The 22,922-nt window shown below is 37.8% G+C and overlaps 1 protein-coding gene across 5 annotated transcripts in view; it reads left to right on the top strand.

The window, feature by feature from the left end:
- The first annotated feature begins 37 nt into the window (after positions 1-37).
- Positions 38-22,922, top strand: part of LOC145674317 (uncharacterized) — a 51,285-nt gene continuing 28,400 nt past the window's right edge. Inside the window, exons 1-3 of one of the 5 annotated variants that reach the window (XM_081744209.1) lie at positions 40-507; positions 16,224-16,291; positions 21,228-21,418. The gene's annotated coding sequence lies outside the window, so the exon portion shown is untranslated. Of the gene's footprint in view, positions 508-3,508; positions 3,528-16,223; positions 16,318-21,227; positions 21,419-22,922 lie in introns of those variants that run through there. The other 4 variants (XM_081744205.1, XM_081744206.1, XM_081744207.1 and 1 more) reach the window with 4 other exon arrangements.

Raw genomic sequence — 22,922 nt, 5'->3', positions numbered from 1 at the left:
TCCGTCGTCAACTGGATGAAACTAATTCCTCTGCCATCTGCTGGTAACAAAATGAACACGAGTGGTGTCAAAAATGACTGTAGTGTAATGTAGATGGAGGAGGATTTGCAAGTGTTATTTTCCAAGTAAAAGTTAAGGATTTATTTTACAATACGGCATTTTCAATTTGAATTAGAGTAGTTTGTTTCAAAACATAATACTGTGAAGAATTTAGTCAGGTGTTTGAATCGAAGTGCTTCTTCAGATTTCACGGAACATTTCTTCGCACATGAATAGTATCATTTGGAGGAAAATTTGAACTAAGTATTTGTTCCATCGAAGTTGAATCTAGTTTTATTGTTTTGAACTATGATTTCGGAAACTGCTGCATCCAGAAAACCAAAAGGAAAGGAAAGGAAATACTGGTTCACAAATATATGTAGGAAAAAGAAGAGATGAAAAAAATAAGGATGAAAATATTTTTTGTGACTTGAACACTGGAAATAATCGAAAGTGAAATTAAGCCAGGTAAGATAGTATAATGCGTCGTTCGCAATTTTCGCTAAGGATTCCTGCGATAACTGTTCTTACATCTAAGTATGTCAACAATTCCTAGTTTTGTCTGTACAGGGTGGTCGCACAGTTCGTTTATTATTATTATTATTATTATTATTCACTTCGCTATTGTCCCTCACAGTGTATAGGTCACATATCACATATCCTTAAGCTGGTTGTTTTAAAGCTTTTCGGGCTTCGTGCCAAGTATTTTGTCATACTCATATTTTTTCAATATTCATTCTTATTAGTAATTGATGATAGATCTGTGAAAGCGTACAAGAAGATTCATTCAGATTTGAAATCCGAATTGCTTTAGAGTTCCCACTTTTGGATTTGGGATGTAGGACACTCCCATAATAAACATGGTCTCATAGAATTCTTTATTGGTTATGCCTAAGATGTTTTCCGCTTCGTATATTGCTATTGGAAGATAGGGTTAATGAGAAGTTAAACATTTTATCGTATGCACGCTAGGTGCCAGTGATCTCTTTCTTGTATTTTAGTAAAATTCTTGGGTAGAAATATGCAATTTTAAAGACGATTTATTACGAGCTGAAGTCTTTATTGAAAAGTTAGAAACCCGATTTTGAAATTACAATCGTTTGATTTAAATTTCTATATTCCTAGCAATGATTCAAGCTAGATTACACCCTAAATTGTCCTTCCACTCTCATACAAAACACATTGCCAACGCTCAATACGTTGCCGAGACAAGGGAGATCCACATCATAGGTATTTATCATTGATATAGCTGCACACTCAAGAGTGAGAAAATAATCATTTTTTTTTTTTTTAGAGAGAGAGTTGCGATAATTTGTGAGATTTCTATTTTATCATTTCCTTTTTTGTTTCTGTGTTAATTAATGCAGTAATCGGTAGGATGTAGGATTCGCGGGTTCTTTCCCCTTTATTTTCTCTTTAATCACTACTACAAGTCCGCCTTAGGAGTTCTAAGCGGCCCAAGGATGGTGCTGTCCTCATTATATCTTCTGTTCGTCTAGAGAGGGATTTTTCAATCCGGAGTTTGCGAACGGAAGTGAAATAAAATAAGTACAATTAGGATAAAGTAGCGAAAAAAAACTAGAAAGCCTATTTATTTAGAATTTAGAACAATTTAAAAAGCAATTATAATAAAAGAGGAATGAAACAGGCGATAAACTACATATAGAAATGCAAGAAAGCTACATGTTGAAATATACACTCACGCAATAACCAATAATAATCAATAAGGTTAGTACAAAACAGAAATTAATTATAGGGTCCAAATGCGGATCCAACGGGGGACGAAGGATTGTTCGCGCTTGCCCCCCACCTGTACAGGCACTAGTGATGCAAACGTTCGGTGACAGAAAATTGAGAATCTTCCACCACCCTGCCCACGAGGCCGCTCTGGATCAATCCTCTTGGGGGTCGCGGGCAACATTATGTAATTAAATTGGTGTCGTGATATAAAATAAGCTTAGTCTAGATAATGTTTTCACATTGCCCCCATGCCACATTACCGGGTCCTGAAGACGTTGGATCTCGATTGTGAAAAAAACTTAATTTTAGCAGCAACGAGAATAAAAGCAACGCTTATACAGTGTACTTTGTAGACTTTATTATATACCTGTACTTTCCGTTTTTTCCCTTTATAATAGAGTGAATTTGCACGTGTGTACGAGCGCGAGTAAAGAATCCGGGTGTTATTATTTTCAGAATATAGAAAGCTAGAATTTTATATTTACAAATGTGAGGTTATAAGTGTCAAGCCATGGCGGTTCTATATTAGTGATAAAGGAGTAAGTACTTTTGAAAGACGATGTTTACAAATGTAAGGTTACGATGTTACACCATGATATCGCCATTTTTATGCTATATAATATTTTTCTACTATCCTTATTTCTACGCGTACCCGCCGTCGCTGACGCGCCTACTCCCTACGGACGCTCATCCCCATATTTAGTTAAGTAGCACTCTTAATTTTTGTACAAAAGTTGTAATGGCATTCATCAGGACATATGATATACTCGTGAAGGATCACATCAGTTAGCAGACATATTATCAATCTGTACACACATGTATAGGCATGCGCCAAAGAAATGAGAGACCAGAGTTCCTTAGGCATCGATTTAGAGAAAAGAAAAGTTAAGTATACCGTTTTTTAATGTGACGGACTATTCTCAAATTGCACTGTTTACTATTCCATAATCTGTTGCCGGAGAAGGTTGAGTTTAATATATCCTTTTACCTGCACCGGTTGTTATTTTTGTAGGGCAAGCACTGGCGGAAATCCCATGGGGTTGAGAGGGACATGTTCCCTCCGATCTTAGAACTGGAGGGGACTGCCCTAATCGATTTGATTTTTTTGGAAGGGGGGGGGTTGTGATGATTTGTGTCCGATTGCCACAAAGAAAAGTGAGATGAAATTGATGTCCCCCAGAATAAGCCCCAAATCTGCCCGCCTCCCAATGTAGAAAGCAACTCTGTTCCCCTGATCTTCCACAGCATTGTCTTTCAACTTCATAAATATTTTGAACATCGTTACAAAGAGAAAGTCTTGCCCCCCCAATGTTGAAGACGGATTTGCACCGTGGGGGCAAAAGAATACTTAGTGCCTCTAAGAGCATTATCTGTTTATGTATTTATTTCTTTCGTCATTATGTTTCTGTAATTGGTTTCTGCTCTAATTTTTAATTGGTTTCTGTATGTATATGCTTGCATTGTGTTTCAACATGCAACAGCCGAGGAACACATATTCCGCTTTTCTTTCTAGAACTACCGTTTATTAATGTGTGATGTATTCGTATATAATTTATTTTCAGGTTCTAACTAGTTATATATATAGACTTAAATATACAAAATAAAATCAGTTGCTTCTACCAAATTGGAGGCAGTCCTAAACGATATTTCTGTTTCGTTATTGTCACTGTGATCCTGATGTCCTGGCTACATTGCTTATTAACTTAATGCGTAATACCTGGGCAAGTTGTAGTAGAGAAGAATATCTTGTAAGTGTAACGTTCAATTTCTTTTAAATTGCATTAGTGTAGATTAAATTATAGTTGATTTGCTGTTTTAATAGATGGGAGTGTGTTTTTCTCATTTTATACCAGAAGTGATACAAAATCAAAGACTTAGTTGTAAACGCGAACAACGACAAATGGATTCCCTTGGGACTGAATGGTTAGCGATTCTTTCTGATGCGTAGATTGCTTTGATTCCAGATGAAAGAGAATGGTTAAGACATTTGTTTTGTAGTGTAACACTATCCTAAAAGGTGGGATATTGCATTCTTTAAGAACTGTATGTTGAGGTAGGAACGTTAATCAAAAGTCATACAAGTATACCGTGTAAACTTGCGTACTATTACTGTACTTGCTGAGAAACATGAATTAAACTTATAGTGCAACGGTTCATACATGGATAAAAAATCTTATTTAATTCGTGGCTCATGTGAAGAAATCTTATTGCAATTTCTTTCTGAAAGAAGTGACAATATTAAAGTAACATCGTGAAAGACCTGCAGACACAGACTTGAGATTCTGTGCACATTTAAAATCGGAATCCATGCTTAACTTCATTGTATGTACTATGTATATACACTTCTTTTTCACTAAATCGGGAACTTGCACCTTAAACAATCATTTTTCATGTGTGGATTCGTACCTCTTCATGTGAATTCACTTTCTAAGGGCTTAAGCATTATGCGTATAAATGCAGAGTGTGTGCGTTTACCATAAAAAGTATAGTGCAGAAAGCACTAAGCAACTTGTGCTAAATTATCACTAAAAATTACACGCGATCTCACTGAATTGGTATAGAAACCCGGAAGTGTAGCTCGCTCGATGTTGCGTGCGCAGGGAATAGGCACGTTAGTGACGGTGGGTATACACATAAATAAGAACAGCGGGAAGTCATTATGTGGCGTTAAAACTTATTACTTTACGTTTTGGATTATGTATTACGTTATTATGGACGTCAGAGATAATATCCCAATATGATTTTTTTTTTATTATTATTATTTATATACCTACATTTGTCTAAGATGGGTAATTTGCATTAAGCCCTGCCACGATAACTGAATATTTGCAAAATTTACCGGGAAGGATTGGCGAGTTGTTTTGTAGTGTGTAATAGAATTTAAAGAAAGGTGGAAATTAGTGTATAGTTATAGATACTGGTGATAGTCAAGAATGATCTATTTTGCTATGGCTGACGTTACCGCGAAAGGTTACCCCCTTGTGGAGGGAGTATATTGAAAATATGGCTTTTGCTGTGACTTAAAAGTGTTTACCTTTGTGCAGTTATATACTAACAACAAAGAAAATCTGGTGACTGTGGGAAAGTTGTGTATTATTGAAGGTAAGTCCTCGATGTCGAAGGTGTAGGGAAGATAAACGAAGTTAGGGTTTCAAGTGTTATGCAAGATTCAATGGTGTGCGTTCGTATTGAGAGAGGTCAGTAACAGAGGTATCGTTTTTCGAGCGTGCTCGATTGTCAGAGGAATAGATGCTTTTATTTTACTCCATAAGGAAGACATGGTGAAGTGAAGTGCTAACTAAAAAGAGTGTACAGAGTGACAATGGAAGTATCGGAATACTGTGCGACACTCAGGGCATGTGTTTTTATGGCGTATGATGATTTTCTCCTTACTGTCGTTCATACGTATACTCAGCGTCGCTGACATATGTAGTTTTTACGGACGCACCCCCTGGCTACTACTGCTGCTTTCCTGCCCTGGCTGTTAAATAACGTTCGTGCTTTTTAGTGGCCACCTAACACAAGGTAGTTTGTGTTGTATATAGCCTTCCTTAAGTCAGTTTTCATCCAGTAATGCACCACCTACCTTAAGGAACACGATCTAATGTAGTAAGAGTGCATTTCGTGCTAAAATAAGATGTCAAGATTTAAGTGTGTCCTCCTAAAGTACCATGAAGAAAACATAACTCTCTGTAACCTACCAGCCAAGACTGCCTTCGGCAGGTCATTTGTAATTTTTGATCCGTTATTTCTGTTCATTGGCTGGCGGGCTTATCGGAGTAAATACTACCTCCTTACCTTCTAATCTTTCCAACCAGAACTCCACATATGTATAAAATACACTGTACTACGGTATTATAGAAATGCACTTTTATATGCGTTGATATTGGGTGTGAATTTTGTATTTAAATATGAGGATATATTAGCAGTACCAACATCATAGCGAAGGTGTGCGTATTTCGTTGTAGATCTCGTGTAATGAAATATTGACGAAATCAAATCGCTGAAAAATAGATAACCACTGTGTGTATGTGAGGGACACAAGATATCTCAGTAGTAGCATTTACTTTTGTTTCGAGGGGTTCTTTGTTCTGGCTTAGGTCATATGAGTTCGTGATGCACAGTATTGTGTCCCTTTGTTTTCTCGAATTTCTTTCTCTTTGTTTCTTTAATAATAATTCTCTCGCATTTATCATCAGGATTTCTTAGCGTATATGGGCCAGTAGTTACGTGTCTTTTTGGGATTGAATTAATTTTACTGTATTTCTCTTGCGTATTCCGTTTGGTTGTTAAATCTATAGTTCTAATAGAATGGATGCCTAAATTTCTTAAAAGAAAAAAAATGATCGAGCAAAAATTTCGTGAATAAGAAGAAAAGGAAAGAAAAAGTCTGATCAAGAGTCGTGGTCGACCCTGTATTAAGTATGTTCGTTGCATAGTGGATGAGCAAGCTAGGACTTGAGGAAATGTCCGGAGAGATGTGACTAGAACGGTCGTGTTCTTTGATGTCATAGTATGATTTTTCCATTCTTAGAAAACACAAGTGGTGTACAAAACAGACCAGTGTAAACAGTCTAGTCGTAGCAAGCAAAAAACTTCCATAACCGAGTTGATGGTCTTTTAGTTACTTTCGTGACAGTACTCGTGTACTTCCAATACTTTCCAATACTTGTAAGCACTTACAGTATGAGAAGTTGAAGCTTCTAAATCAATAAATCCTTTTTCTTTGTAATAATCAGACATCACCCAAATGATAGGAACAACCAAACCTTCCATTAGTACAAACTATCTGCCAAGTGTTTTTATGTCCAAAACTTCTGTTTTCCTTTTGTTAATGGAAATCATATATCGCATTGACAAAAATGGAATACAATTCTAACGCTGATTTAATTTTGACATTTTTTAAAAATCTCTTCTGAGATGAAAGCACACAAATTGGTTTGGAGCATGAGGTTGATTGATATTTAATATACTAATGTAAGATCAGTTGTAGAAGCTGTGTGGAGTGATTGGGAGTTGTGAAGTTGGAAAGAGTAAGCTCCTTATTTACTTTGAATAATTCATGTATTAAGACAACAAAAACTTCTGGCAATGTATGTCGAATTGATTAACCGAAAAGAGAATATTTATGAACGTGATTCTATTTTGTTCCCGGGCAAGATATTTTTCTTTAAATAGTTACTAGTTAGAATGTGTATGAGAATCTAGGATTCTGAACTTCCTTTGATTTTTTTTTCTTTCTTCATAAGCCAGTTTGATAATGAAAGCTCGAGGGTAGCCAAATATTAAACTCTTTGCGTTGCAGAGTAACCCATTCACCCTGTTTGGTTATTAGGATAGGTAAGTAAATGAAACCTGTGAATTATTTATGTATATGTGTATAAGGGGCGAAAACCTGTGTTTTTAACCATCTACTTAACCTACCGTGACCTATGTGGCTTAGTGCAAGTGTTTTTCTTTTTAAGACTTCAATAAGTACCAAATGACGCACAAATGAATGCTTTGGTAAAAGTATTTCTGGTCCCGTAATCCGTAATAAGGGCCCATAAATTGATTGATTTCATGTTATTGCAACTAAGTTGATCAAAAGTGTTGAAGATTGGTAGGTATACACATAGACGAGGATAGCATAAAATCAATTACTTTACGTCTTACATTATGTATTTCCGCGTTATTATCGACATTATAGGTAAGAACCCAATATGTTCCTTATACGCCTACAGTAGTGTTCTAAAATAGTTTCGTTGAGCCTCACCGCGAGAACTGAATATTTGCAAAACTTCCAAACAAGAATTGGTGAGCGGTTTTTGTAGAGTTTGGTGGAATAAGAAAAGGGAATAAATTAGTGTGTATTTATGAATATTGGTAATAGTAAACAAGGATCTGTTTTGCTATGGCGGACGTTCCGGTGGAAGATTACCCCATTGTGGAATAAGATACTGAGAAAATGGCAGTTGCTTTAATTTAACACTGTTTAGGTTTGTGCAGATAAATAAATAAATAAAAAAGATAAAATTTTGCGAAAGATACGTGTTGATGAATTTAAGGACGTGATGTCAAAAGTGTAGGAAGTATGCAAAGATAAGGAAAAAAAGTTACCTTTTTAAATGTGATGCATGGATCAATGGTGTGAAATCTTATTGAGAAAAAGCAGAAGCAAAGGGAACACTTTTCGACCGTACTCGATTGTCAGTGGGGGGGGGCCGCGGTGGCTCAGTGGTAGAGCGTTCACCTCTGGTGCTTGGGGTCCCGGGTTCGATCCCAGCCCCCGCCAAGTGAACTTTGTGGTGGACAAACACCGTGTGCGTGGGTTTTCTCGGGGTTCTCCCGTTTCCTCCCACTTTCTTCATTCCACCATTTCATTCATCTCTCATCATCACCGTCTCCTTTAGCCTAACCGGCATAACCGTGGGACGTAAAACTAAAGATTTCATTTCATTTCATTTCGATTGTCAGTGGAAAACGTGCTGTTATTTCACTCCATAAGGAAAACAAAGTGAAGTGGAATGCTATGAAAATGGAGTGTACAAAGTGATCATGGAAGACCTGCAACGCTGTGCCATGCACAGGGCGTGTGTTTTTATGGCGTATGATGTGTTTCTCTACTACCTTCGTTTATGCGTATACCCACCGTCACTGACGCGTCTGCTTCCTGCTGACACACCCTCTCTGGATACACTTGGGCCCCAGTGTTGCGCTCTTGTCTCGACTCTGTTATATAACATTTGTGGTTTTTAGTGGTCACCAAGCACAAGTTGTTTCGTATTGTATGTTCAGCACTCCTTAACTCAATCTTCACCCACTAATGCCTCACTTACGTTGAGATACATTTCCAAAGATGGTAACCGCAGATTTTATGCTTAAATAAGATAGTATCCCATGAATGTAAGTGTGTCCCCCTAAAATTGTATTAGTACCATGTACGAAACGTAGCTTACCCTAACCTATCAGCCAAGACTGCCTTTGGCAGGTGATTTGTAATTTTTGATCCGTTGCTTCTGTTCATTGGCTGGCGGATCCTAATAAATAGATACCTCCTTACCTTCCCATCTCTCCAACCACAACCTATTATATGTACAGACAACACCATAATACAGCATTGTGTAAATATACTTTAAGGGGGATACTTTGGGGCCGAGCCCCCTGTTAAATTCATATCCCTGGGACATCCAAAATTAAAAAGCAAATTGCTATCTAATTGAGTCAGACCAGAACGCAGGAGGGGTCCTTCAGCAGCAGCGAAATGGTGCGTCCGTAGTGAGCAGACGCGTCAACGAAACTAGGTATACTCCTAGTGGAAAAGCACTTCATATGCCATAAGATCGCATGTTTTGCGTGTGGTACATCTTTTTGACACTAATATTAACACATTGTCCATTTTCTTCACATGCCACTTCATCATGTCATTCTTGTGGAGTAGTACGTGGTACAGAGCACACATTGTGTATCGTATTCTACATAAACAAGGAGAGGTAAGAGTCTTTATTTGTTATGCCTCTAACCTCTACTTATTTATGTTCGTGGCTGTAGAGTCTTATTGTAAAATCAAATAATATGCTTATTTCCTGAATTTGACAGATATATGTTCCCATAAAATGGGATGTCATCCAAACTTTCGCTCCATTTTACTACATTTGCTTCAGATGCAATTCCCCTCTTGTTAATTTTCGCTCTGCATTTTTGTATTTCCTTCCATTGCTGCGAAACTTAGGATGGTATCCCATTTTATGGGGGCATACTGGGTTGGCAAGAACCATGGTTTTTATTGGAAAAAACAAACAAAAAAAAAAAAAACAGTTTTTTGGTTTAACCCAGTTTTTTTTTTTTGGTTTAAATAATTTGCTCTATGTGTTTATATCACATATGGAAAAAAATAAGCTTGGTTCGCCTTGGTGTTAGTATACAATAACGGGCTTATGTTGGAAGGGATCACATAAGCTTAAAGCGGAATCCAAACCGCTTCTCGGCTTACATGCAAGGGAAATTGTCCTCCATTTGAACTCGAAACCGGGACTAATTGGCCACAAATGCGATACTTCTGCCGACTCACTCACGAAGGACTCTGGTAAAAATGCGTTGAATAATCTTTACATATTTGTTAATATAATCATTGAGAATCATTAGGACTGGACGAAAAGATAAACAAATGCACAACTGGAACCATTATACAGAATTACATATGGATAATTTCAAAGTACTACGGAGTACAGAAGAACTAATTTAATGCAAGTCAGTTCACTACGACTTTTATTGGTCCAAGTTAAAGAAATATAACGACTTACTTTGCATATCAGTAAGAAAAGTGAATAATGATACGAATTATTTGAGTCCACTTTGGACGTTCATCAAGATTTTACGAATAGTTACACTTTTACTAACATTTTTCGTTTTTTGGTTTAAACCAGTTGTTTTTTTTTTAAAAAAAAAAAAAAACTGGTTTAAACCAGCCAACCCTGGGGACATATATCTGTAAAATTCACGAAAGAAACCTGTTACTTGAGCGTAACTGGAGCGTAAAGTCAAATAATTATACAATCGACGTTTAATCCCACAGAAGGCACTTTTGCACAACTCACTGCGTTAAAGCTTGAGCGTAGGCTGTGTTGACTTAAGTTTACAGGTTCTTCTGCAATTCCTCTTACTGTACAAATTGAGAGTATTTCCCCGAGTAGATGTCAGTACCTATAACTTGCATGAAGAAAAAAAAAACTTTACTGTTTGTAGTTTCAACAATCGTATTTATAGGCGACCTCTCATTCCTCGGCACAAATATACTTCTAGGTGGGTACAGAAGTTACGCCTGTCAATACAGCCTTTAGTGCAAATTGAGAATAGATCGCCAGAGCAAAAAAATAATGTTTCTCTCACTTCTGTGAGTAAATGATACCCTAAGACTCTCTGGGATGTAATTTTGATTTTCGGCACGTGCACATAATTTCATATAGTTTGATCATATACGTGCAAACTGATGTGCCATGTAAACGATTAGTTTTTAAAAAAAATGCACAAAACTGTGAACAGAGTATGTAGGCTAGGTTTGAGTTTATGTGGTTTTCATATTAACATGTCTTTCAGTAGCAAGGCTATATGGCACATTCACCTGCAGCTAACGTAGGATCCAAACGACTTGAGTTCCCGCTGGGAATCGAACCCGAGTCTCCCATGCCAAAGGCACGTAAGGTAGGTTAGGGTAGTTTGGCGTAGAGTAGGTTGGGTTATTAGAGGAGCGTAGGGGGGTAGATTAGATTAGGTAGGTTATTAGAATGAGTAAGAGTAGAGTAGGTTACATTTGGTTAGGCATGTATGTTGTATTTTCAAGTATCTTAATGTGCTTTTGCGGGTGTTCCTGTAGCACTTGTAACATTTTCACACTAGTAACGCTGGGGGCGCGGTGGCTCATTGGTAGAGCGTTCACCTCCGGTGCATGGGGTCCCTGGTTCCATCCAAGCTCGCGCCGTGTGGACTTTGTAGTAGATGATCACCGTGCTCGTGTTTTTTTTCGGGGTTCCCCCGTTTCCTCCCACTTTCTTCATTCCACCTTTCACTCTTTTCTCATTATCACCGTCTCCTTTAGCCTGACCGGCATAACCATGGGACGTTAAAGATTTCATTTTTTTCTTTTTTTGTTTTAATTAGCAACGCTACACTTGAAAACACCAAATACACCTTCCGTAGACTGTCCAAAAATATTGCGCTAGCGAAAAATATCTAATGCAGACTTCTTTTATGGTTACTTACACATTTCAACCGTCCTATAGCAATTGCCATGGTCTGGGACTAGTAACCTTACATTTGAAGACATGAAATACAGGTTCAATACACTCTGCTGAAATACTCCGCCGGCAAAAATTAATACGTAATACAGTTCTCTTTCATATGCGGTCACTTATTTCACCGTAAGAATTCGTTTCTATGACGACCCATTCTTAATCTGCACATAGCGTTGTAAGTTGTATGCGGTGCCTTCCATTTCAATTCAGGCAGAGCATGTACCATCACTATCTCAGATATTGTTGAAACTTTTTTTATAGCAACTAGACATGTTTTTAAGAGACCCATATTTTTTTGTTTTGTCGAAAAAAGTTTTCCCGCCAAGTAATGGGCCATCAAAGACGGAGAGTACAATTTATGAATTGTAGAAGACATGGAAAATGGTCAACTTCGGAGCCTTACCATTCGGCTATGGAGACAGGTAGAGTTATAATTCTTGTTGTGGTATGTACATAGGGATATAAATAAACTATATTTTATTATAGTTTGGTTTGCGCATGCGTATCTTTTTGTACATAAATTAACAAATGAACGTCAATTTATCTGAAAAGTCGAAGTTTGCGAATTTTTTTCGAGCACTTCTAGTTCGAATTTTAAAATTCTGTTTTCACGGTTGGTAAGACCTGGTTACCCGCTTTCCGAAACAAATTTTGTATCGCTTCTGTGTGCAACCGTTTTGTCGCAAAAAATTCGAGAAATTGTAAAATTTTCAAAAATCGCCATGTTTGGGCGCCATTTTCTCGAAAACACCATCTTTTATAATTCTGAAATTTTGTCAGATGGTTCAACTTTACATGAATAATAAACACACCAAACACCATTCTCGACCAATGCTTCATGAATTAACTGCAGCCTTTTAAAGTTAGCGAAGTTTCCTTAACTTTGATGTCACAGTTAGCAACACTGGGAACAATAAAAGTGCAATGATTTGATGATGTTTGTGGTTCACATTCATTAAATGAAGAATAAAAGGTTTTCTTGACTGTTTTTTATTATTATTTTGATCAAGAAGGCTCTCTGAAATAGTAAAATGACCCTCCCCCTACTCCTCCGTTTTCTTAAACCGAAATAATCTGAGGTGGAAATTACGATTACGAAACACACAAATTTACGTTTACTTGAAATGGCCATCCAATAAGTTCTGATGATCTACAAAAAGTCTGAATTATTGCCTCAGTGATGATTTGGAATGCTCCAAACAAAGTCTCAATTAAGTGCGATGTCATTCCAGTGATCGAAAAAGGGCAAAAAGTAAAAAAAAAAAAAAAAAAAAAAAAAAAAAAAAAAAAAAAAAAAAATCGAAACGTTTTCTTACGCGTACCAAAGAAATTTACTGACTTTTTAAACAAAACAATCCCAACATAAGAATGGGTCACTCGGAATTTTACAGTATTCGACTAAAGTGGGTCAGTCCGCAATCTGCGAGGGAAGTGTGTATGTGTGTGTGTGTATTCTGCAAATTCTAGGTTAGCTGCTACTGCGTTGCTACAAATCCAAGGTTCAGCCTGTATTGAAGCTGTCATGAGTGACCTATTTCCTTTAATAGTATGATCCGTAGAAAATGACAACTGTCTTCTTCAAGAATGTGGTGAATGTCCTGGAGTGGAACGAATAAGTGTGGAGTCTTTAATCATTGATCCTGATGAAAATGAGTGTTACGTATGCCATATGGGAAAACAATAATCTCGTTAAAAAAACTGACACTTTCTGTTTTCGTATCGTACATTGCTTGTTTAACTGTAAGAATTGTAATTCATGACTACATCAAGAATTAATTGCTACCGAAAAGCACCATATAAAATTTCAAGATACAAATTCTATTTTACTTCATGTGGACTTCGTTGAAAACTGGACTGTTATTCTGCAAAGTGAAATTCAGAGTTATCACCGGAATATGAAACAACTGACAGTTTTGTTGTAATAAACGACGATAAAACACACGATTCGGCTCATTTACTCATAGCCATAGACAAGATTCTAAAAATACTCGAAGAAAAGCAAAAATATATTTTATAGAAAAAGGTTTGAATACGAGAAAAAAAAGTGTCTACAATTTCCCAAACCGTGTCAGTGATTTCTGGTGGTGCTGCATCCCACTTTAAAAATCGCTGTCAGATGTTCGAGATGCAGACAGGTCCGTTAAAGCAGTGGTTTTGCAGTGAAACCGGCCATGCAAGGGTCTCTGCGGCGGTATTGACGGGGGAGGGGTGTAAAGAATGTGGCAACGCGGCATAACCTTAAGCAAAACAGATACACAGTATTAAAACCGCAGAAGAAAAAAATGAAATGAAATCTTTAAGTTTTACGTCCCACGCTTATGCCGGTTAGGCTAAAGAAGACGGTGATTATGAGAAATGAATGAAATGGTGGAATATAGAAAGTGGGGGGGAAACGGGATAACCCCGAGAAAACCCACGAGCACGGTGTTTGTCCACCACAAAACCTACACGGCGCGAGCTGGGATCGAATCAGGGACCCCAAGTACCGGAGGTGAACGCTCTACCACTCAGCCACCGCGCCGCCACTAAAACCGCAGAAGAATTCGTGAGTATAGGGCAAGTACAAACTCCGGTTATTACTCTCGTTTTGTTGTCTGGAACTCAATTCGACGACTTCCGGAAGAAAAAAAGGGAAAGTATGCGACCGGTAACTGGTATTCAACGAAATCATCTTTGGCTTTCGGAAAATGGCGAAGTTTTTATGGCAGTAACGGGTCACCATGAACTAACTTCATGCTTCCCCCAAAATCGAACTTCTGCAATTCAAAGTGAAGATTTAAGAAATCTGCAAAAAGGAACTTTTGTTACATACATAGGCCTATATGTATGATAACCAGTGGTGCGTAGCAGAAATATTATGAATAAATCATGAATTACGTGAAGTTGAAGTGCTGTTTATGCTTCCACATGGACCTTCAGCATTTGTGACTATCGCCAATGTGCTACGCAGGGGCGGATCCAGGACGGACTTCTGGAAGGGGGAGGGGGGTAATACTGCTACTTAGAGCTACTTTTAAGTGCTCCAAACTCTGAGATCGGTTTTATTTATATATAAAATAAAATTTCTTCCCCCTAGATCCACTCCTGGACGAGTTGTGAGTGAGCCAACACCTATTGGAGCACACTATAATAATAATAATAATAGTAATAGTAATAATAATATTAATCAGTGAAATTTTGTTTCCGAAGACCATTTTAAGTAAGTCAACTTGAAATTTCTGCGTTTCGTAATCGTAATTTCCACCTCAGATTATTTCGGTTTAAGAAAACGGAGGAGTAGGGGGAGGGTCATTTTACTATTTCAGAGAGCCTTCTTGATCAAAATAATAATAAAAAACAGTCAAGAAAACCTTTTATTCTTCATTTAATGAATGTGAACCACAAACATCATCAAATCATTGCACTTTTATTGTTCCCAGTGTTGCTAACTGTGACATCAAAGTTAAGGAAACTTCGCTAACTTTAAAAGGCTGCAGTTAATTCATGAAGCATTGGTCGAGAATGGTGTTTGGTGTGTTTATTACTCATGTAAAGTTGAACCATCTGACAAAATTTCAGAATTTTAAAAGATGGTGTTTTCGAGAAAATGGCGCCCAAACATGGCGATTTTTGAAAATTTTACAATTTCTCGAATTTTTTGCGACAAAACGGTTGCACACAGAAGCGATACAAAATTTGTTTCGGAAAGCGGGTAACCAGGTCTTACCAACCGTGAAAACAGAATTTTAAAATTCGAACTAGAAGTGCTCGAAAAAAATTCGCAAACTTCGACTTTTCAGATAAATTGACGTTCATTTGTTAATTTATGTACAAAAAGATACGCATGCGCAAACCAAACTATAATAAAATATAGTTTATTTATATCCCTATGTACATACCACAACAAGAATTATAACTCTACCTGTCTCGATAGCCGAATGGTGAGGCTCCGAAGTTGACCATTTTCCATGTCTTCTACAATTCATAAATTGTACTCTCCGTCTTTGATGGCCCATTACTTGGCGGGAAAATTTTTTTCGACAAAACAAAAAAATATGGGTCTCTTAAAAACATGTCTAGTTGCTATAAAAAAAGTTTCAACAATATCTGAGATGGTGATGGTACAATTTTATATTTTTTTGCCTGAGTTGAAATGGAAGGCACCATGCATAAAATAAAAAGAGCAGCTGTCAATGTGATTGTAATTCTACTTCTGCTCAAGGGTAGCCAAAAATAAGGAACTGGCCCCGCGTGGCGTAGTCGCTGACCCTCTCGCCTTTGGTGCGAGCGGTCCCGGGTTCAATTCCCGGTGGGGACACTCGTTTATAAAAGTATAGCAGCTTTTTCTGGCCAGCCATCTTGAGTGAGGTTTTTTTTTTCATTCACACGAGGCAAATGCCGGGATGATACCTAACATACAGGTCCTAGGCTGCTTCCTTCCTTCCCTTTCATTGGATAGCGTGCTTGCAGAGGGACATTATCCCTTATATAAGTGAGGGCTAAACAGCCTTAGATGCCGACAGCCAAGAAATCTAATTCCTAATCCTAATCCCAAAGATAAGGAAGACAAGAAAGAGAAAGAATGAGTTTGTACCGATCTGGTACCGATGTAGTTTACCCAAACTGTTATATAAACACAGTGACATTTATTAATCTCTTTTTTCTTTGTTTTTTCTTTGTTTTTTTTTTCTTCAGGAAACTGTAATACCTCAGTGAATTTGGAAACCCATTCATAAACCTTGTTGGTGGTGCACAGTTGTCAGGTCAGCGTTATTTTTATATAGTACATGTAAGTAAATGAAACGTGTGATTTATTTTTGTGTATCACACACTTTACCTCTTGGATTATGTATTTGTACGTTAATTATTAGGGACGTTAGGGATATAGTCCCAATATGTTTTCGTTACTTTGTCTACATCGGTGTTCTAAAATGGTTAAGTTGCATTGAACTCCGCCGCAATAACGGAATATTTGCGAAGCTTACCAAGAAGAATTGGCGATTCGTTGTTGTAGAGTGTGGTAGAATTAAAAGAGGGTAGAAATTAGTATAAAAATAAAAATGATAAAAAAATGTAACACAAAATAATTTGGCTACATAGTATCAATTTGTACTTTGATAGAAATGGGCTCCCCAGTTCATGAATCGAAAGTATGTAAGTTCTGAATATACATATCCGTATTGGGTATACTCTTCTCTAGTTAGTTTACTTTTACATACGGTAGACGAAGCCAATATACAAGAAAGATTTCTGAAAGGTCCCGGAACTCGAGAAGAAATGCAATCAATCACACTGGAGGAATGTCGCTACTTTTTTCGTAGTATAGAAATGTGCACGTAAAGTACCACGTTCAATCCAAGTGAAATTACACACAAAAAAATGACAGATTGCTGAGGGCAACACCGAGTTCGAATCTTCCTCTTGGGGGCGGCTGCTCCATTAATTTAATTTGGATGATTTAGCACCAAAAAGATTGTAAAATCAGACGCAGCTAATAGCTCAATTAGTGGAGCAACTGTAGTACAAGAATGAGATCCGGATTCATTTCCCAGTTAGGACATACACTATGTGATCAAAAGTATCCGGACACCCCACAAAACATACGTTTTTCATATTAGTTGCATTGTGCTGCCATCTACTGCCAGATACTCATTATCAGCGGCCTCAGTAGTCATTAGACGTCTTGAGAAAGCAGAATGGGGCGCTCCGCGGAACTCACGGACTTCGAACGTAGTCAGGTGATTGCGTGTCACTTGTGTCAGAAGACTTTACTCGAGATTTCCACACTCCTAAACATCCCTTGGTCCACTGTGTCTGATGTGATAGCGAAGTGGAAACGTGAAGGGACACGTACAACACAAAAACGTACATGCCGACCTCGTCTGTTGACTGACAGAGACCGCCAACAGTTGAAGAGGGTCGTAAAGTGTAATAGGCAGACATCTATCCAGACCATCACACAGGAATTCCAAACTGCATCAGGATCCACTCCAAGTACTGTGACAGGCGTGAGATGAGAAAGCTTGGATTTCATGGTCGAGTGGCTGCTCATTAGCCACACATCACACAGGTAAATGCCAAACGACGCCTCCCTTGGTGTAAGGAGCGTACACATTGGACGATTGAACAGTGGAAAAACGTTGTGTGGAGTGACGAATCACGGTACACAATGTGGCGATCCGATGGCAGGGTGTGGGTATGGCGAATACTCGGTGAACGTCATCTGTCAGCGTGTGCAGTGCCAACAGTAAAATTCGGAGGTGGTGGTATGGTGTGGTCGTGTTTTTCTTGTCGGGGGCTTGTACCCCTTGTTGTTTTGCGTGGCACTCTCTCAGCGCAGGCCTACATTGATGTTTTAAGCACCTTCTTGCTTCCCACTGTTGAAGAGCAATTGGGGGATGACGATTGCATCTTTCAACACGATCGAGCACCTGTTCATACTGCACGGCATGTAGCGGAGTGGTTACACGACCATAAGATCCCTGTAATGGACTGGCCTGCACACAGTCCTGACTTGGATTTTATAGAACACCTTTGAGATGTTTTTTCAACGCCGACTTTGTGCTAGGCCTTACCGACCTACATCGATACCTCACCTCAGTTCAGCATTCCGTGAAGAATGGGCTGCCATTCCCCAAGAATCCTTCCAGCACCTGATTGAAAGTATTCCTGCGAGAGTGGAAGCTGTCATCAAGGCTAAGGGTGGGCCAACACCATATTGAATTCCAACAGTACCGATGGAGGGCGCCACGAACTAGTAAGTTATTTTCATCCAGGTGTCCGGATACTTTTGATGTCATAGTGTACGTGACTTTCGTAAGATTTTATTCTATACAGGGAAGGAAAGAAGGAAGAGGGGAAAGGTATTTTTTTTCTGTTTTAAACATTTTTTTAATACGTTGCAATGATTCTTGCTCTACTTTATATTGGTAATGTTATTTTTATAGAATATTATTTGTAGGCTTTGTAATAGGAGGTTGTGATTTATATAAGTATTTGCAAGATCGGAAGTTAGTGCTTTCCCAAATATGACATACTCTGTATTTTATAATCTCCTACGGGATTTCGAAAATATGTAACTCCGGGAACAAACTTAACGAGAAGACTAAAGTATGTTAGTGAGAAGGGTGAATATCTAGGTTTTCTTCATGCACTGCATGCTAGTAGTTACTATTTGTTCGGTAGGAGGTAGCGATGGATTTATGTAGTAATACAGAAGAGAATTGTAGTACAAAAATGTACAAAAAGCTTCCTCCGCACCGTCGCTGAACACAGTCAGTTTTAACAGGGAGCGTCGTTTCTGAACCGATCTTAGAGAGGTAGAATTTGAAGCGTCTGTAACTGTTGTGATTTACAGGAAGGTCTTTTCAGGACTCTCTTAGAGGAAGATTCTTGTACCAAACAGTGGACTACAAGCGAACAAATCAGTGAAAATCTGGTATAGGAATTTTAAAAACTTAGTTTTTTCTGTGCCAGAAAACGAATAGGCAAGCCAAGGCCATCTCCTTAGATTGCGACGCGTAGAAGAATCCTTTACCAAGAGTCCTCAAAAAATGTTTGTAAGTCACGCCGCTTACAGGCGCTTCTCAAGTTTTCACTCTTTAAGATCACATCCGTTACGAGCTCGGCTTTAGAGCATCGTTGGCTTCTGGTTGTCTCCACCTCATATAAAGGATAAAGGGAAAAAAAGAAGGAATGTCACAAAACTGTATTTTCGAGAAAACGACATTTTAATATTGAAAACCGGGTACAAAATGAATATGGCTAGTCAAATCTTTTGCCCCTTTCCTTGGACATTTCTACATCTACGCATGCATGACATATGCAGTCAAACAGTACCAAGAATCATCAATAGGTAGGAGAAAACACCCGTTAAAGCATACACATTGACATTCCTTGTTTTTTCCCCTTACCCTTGATCTCGCAGATTTCGATGAAGTAGAAACTCTTGACAACTCTTTGTCATACTTTTCGTGGAAACATTCGAAATTCCAACACGATCGATCGGTTCGCACAATTGTCATACTAGTGTCAGAGACTGAAACTACACAAGTGTTTAAACATAACGGGTCCTGGTGTCTCAGTAAACTCTGCATAGATATCACATTCTTTTTGATGTCCGTAATCGGTATCGAGTTCTGGTTTTTGTACTCGGTAGAACAAGTAAAAGTTAGCATTTAGCGTTCTTGGTTCAAAATCGCTGAAATCCCGGGTTCAAGTCCTAGGATCGTCTATTTGTTTCGCGAACCATACATTATAAATCAGTGTTAGTGGCGAAAAGGCAATTGTCCATCAGTTATCACTTATCCGACTAAATTTATCAAATTCCCTCTAAACACATTATTAAATAATATTGAACAACGTTATTATATTAATAACGTACTGAATAATATTTCAAAATTCTCATACATTTCACAGATGCGTGGATGGTATTGGGACGCAGATTATTGGAACATATTCTGTAGTTGGTAACCCTGCTGCCTAGAGATGTTTGGGTGTTAGTTTTATCTGTGGCCACGACCCACTCACCGCTCTGTTGACCTATAATACAATTACAAGCCGGGATTCCGAATAAATAGAATTCACTGGTCTTATCTACTCACTATTAAACCCGTTGCATTTCAACTAAGAAACTATAGTCACAAAACACACTAGTCGCACTATATTTCACTTTTCAGATTGTACTTGTCACTCCAAACTCAAAATTTGAAACTGTCTAACTCTCGGTTGTCGTCCGTATTTATACTACGTGTCCTCGGTGCGTAGATCATATTCGAAAACTCTCGAAAAAACTTGAATCTTCCAAACAAGCGATCAGGCAGCAGAATTTTTCCGGAACAAGTTCTAGTTCTGCTATTCGCTACGAGATGGAACTGTACACTATGACTAACCAAGCAATTCTTCTGCTGACCACAATATGGCGCTTGCGTCACAGTATGTTGATATTATGAGCTAGCTAGGTCTTGGCCCTTGGTACTTAGTGTAGTAGAGAAGTCGGTATCGTCCTTATGTTAAAAAGTTTGGAGATCCCCGATGTAGATGAAATGTATTCGTAGCATGCTTAATTGATTGCAGAAAACCCCTTCTCGCTATCTATTACCATTTTTGTTCTATAGTGATAATATGATTGATTTCTACCACTTCCGGCTTTATCCCTTCTACCAATGCACTCAGTTCCGTACTTTGAATCCTCTACATCCTAGTCAAAATAGATGGTAGTCCATTAAGTAGTACTTGAGATTTTTTGTCTCCGAGATGGACATACACACGAATACACGGATAGATAGGGTCAGTATATAAAGGAGGTTTGGTAAAACTCTTTAAAAAGGCTTGAATTTTACTTGCGATGACTCATAATCAAATTCATTAAACACTATAATGTAGCTGGGAGTGGGAAATTCTCTGTGAAGAAGTTTCAAACCTTGTACAAATGTGGTTTTGTCCAAGTAATCTATCATTGTAATATTCTTGTAGCTACCATTTCTCTAAACATTGTGATCCCTTCCAAAGTTGCACATTGAGATGCTGTTGTCTCGATCAATCCTTCTTTTATTATTTGTATTTGTTATTGCTCTTTTAAAGCGTTAAATATGCAGTCTATTGCTCATTCTTGTCCATTCAAGTATTGTTCCTTCAATTAAAATCTGGTATTTATTTTAAATTCGCTTTGTTGTCACCCCACTGAATATTATTTTTCAGGGTAAAGTGTGTGCATTTTGGTTCAAATGGAAAACGTTCTGAAAATAAGACGAAGCAAACACTAGTAGAAAAGTCCAGTAAGACATCTGAGAAAGACGCGTTCAGAAACCCACTGATTGCTGCTGGAACTTCAAAGAAGGCTTTCGATCCCAGCCAAGCTATCTACAAGGAAATCAAAAGCTGAGTCCAAGGTATTTTTTTTCTTAAGGTTTGAACTATGGTAAATGGCCTAATAAAAGCACGATAATAACTAGAGATCTGAATTTTTCCAATAAAAATAAATCCGAAAATTCAGCATTGGGAATGGTAAATAAAATCTTAATTATGTTCTATAGAGTATAGACTAAAGAAGATTGGAGGTAAGTACAAATAAAACAATCACGTAAAAACGTTCATGTAAACGCGAATGAAAGGCATGTTAAGATAATTATTTCACGTTAAACTCTTCTAGAAAGAAGTAGTAAATTACTCATCACGCGTTCGAATCGCAACGACCGTCTGTTAGATGTATTATTAGAATAAAAAAAATTATGTGTAATTTATAGGTGAAAAAGAAGTTCCAAAGGCTTCTTATTTTAATAATACTAATCCTGATGAAAATTGCTGTTGTAGTTCAGATCACGTGGAGTAATTTACTTCCTGTTTTTATTTATTTATTTATTTATAGAAGAAAGAAGCTGAAATAATAGTTTATATAGACGAATTAAGATTAAATATTAAATTTGAGAGCTCTTTTCAAAAAGAGCTGGTTTATTAATCTTCCATACGCACGAACTGTGTGGGTCTTGTTTTGGTTCTAAAACGTACAACAACATGGAATATCTATACAGAAATTAAAGAAAAATTTAGGAAATCTTTGTAATTAACAGTACTCCAGCATATTTTGTACACTAAAAATTAACGCCAATTTTATTTTTACGTTAAGAATTGAGTTTGAAAATTTTGACCTTTCTGGTGTAGGAAGACTCTTAAAAGATGAAATGAAATCTTTTAGTTTTACGTTCCGTGATTCTGTCCTATAGGCTAAAGGAGATTGTAGTAATAAGAATGAAGAATGAATGAAATGTTGGAATGAAGAAGGTGAGAGAAAACAAAGGAACCCATGCAAATGGCATTTGTCCACCACAAAGCCTGCTTGGCGCGTATGCCGTATGAAGTGTTTCTCTGCTATCTACGGACGCTTCCATTACTACCCCCTGCTATGCTCCTTTCTGAATCGGTTTCATAGCACTCGTGCTTTGTAGTGGGCACCTAGCAATAAGTTTATTGGTGTTTTTACCTTGGTTCTTGTTTTATACCCAGCCCTCTTTAAGTCGATCTGCACCAAGTAGTGCAACACCTACCTTAAGAAACATTTTCTAAGATAGTAAGAATGCATTTCGTGCTAGCAGAGGATAAATTTTGTGAATGTAAGTGTGCCCGCCTAAAATAGGGTAGTGCCATAATTAACGCAACTTACCCTAACCTATCAGCCATGACTGGCAATGCCTTCGGCACGCGATTTGTAATTTGCGTCTTATAAACTCCTCATTACCAATAAGTGGACATGTGACAACATTTCCATTTTATGGGGAGGAGGAAGGTGCAATTTCTATATTTTTTTCGACACATTCAAATAGACGTTATAGACGTTCTTTCTTGTTTGTGATTCCATTTCGGAAAACGGCTTACCCATTTGAAATGCATCTTGAGATA

This window comes from Thermobia domestica, chromosome 17, assembly GCF_964235325.1.
Source record: "Thermobia domestica chromosome 17, izTheDome1.hap1.1, whole genome shotgun sequence".
NCBI classification, from domain to species: Eukaryota; Metazoa; Arthropoda; class Insecta; order Zygentoma; family Lepismatidae; genus Thermobia; species Thermobia domestica.
This window is presented reverse-complemented; position numbering and strand designations above follow the sequence as displayed.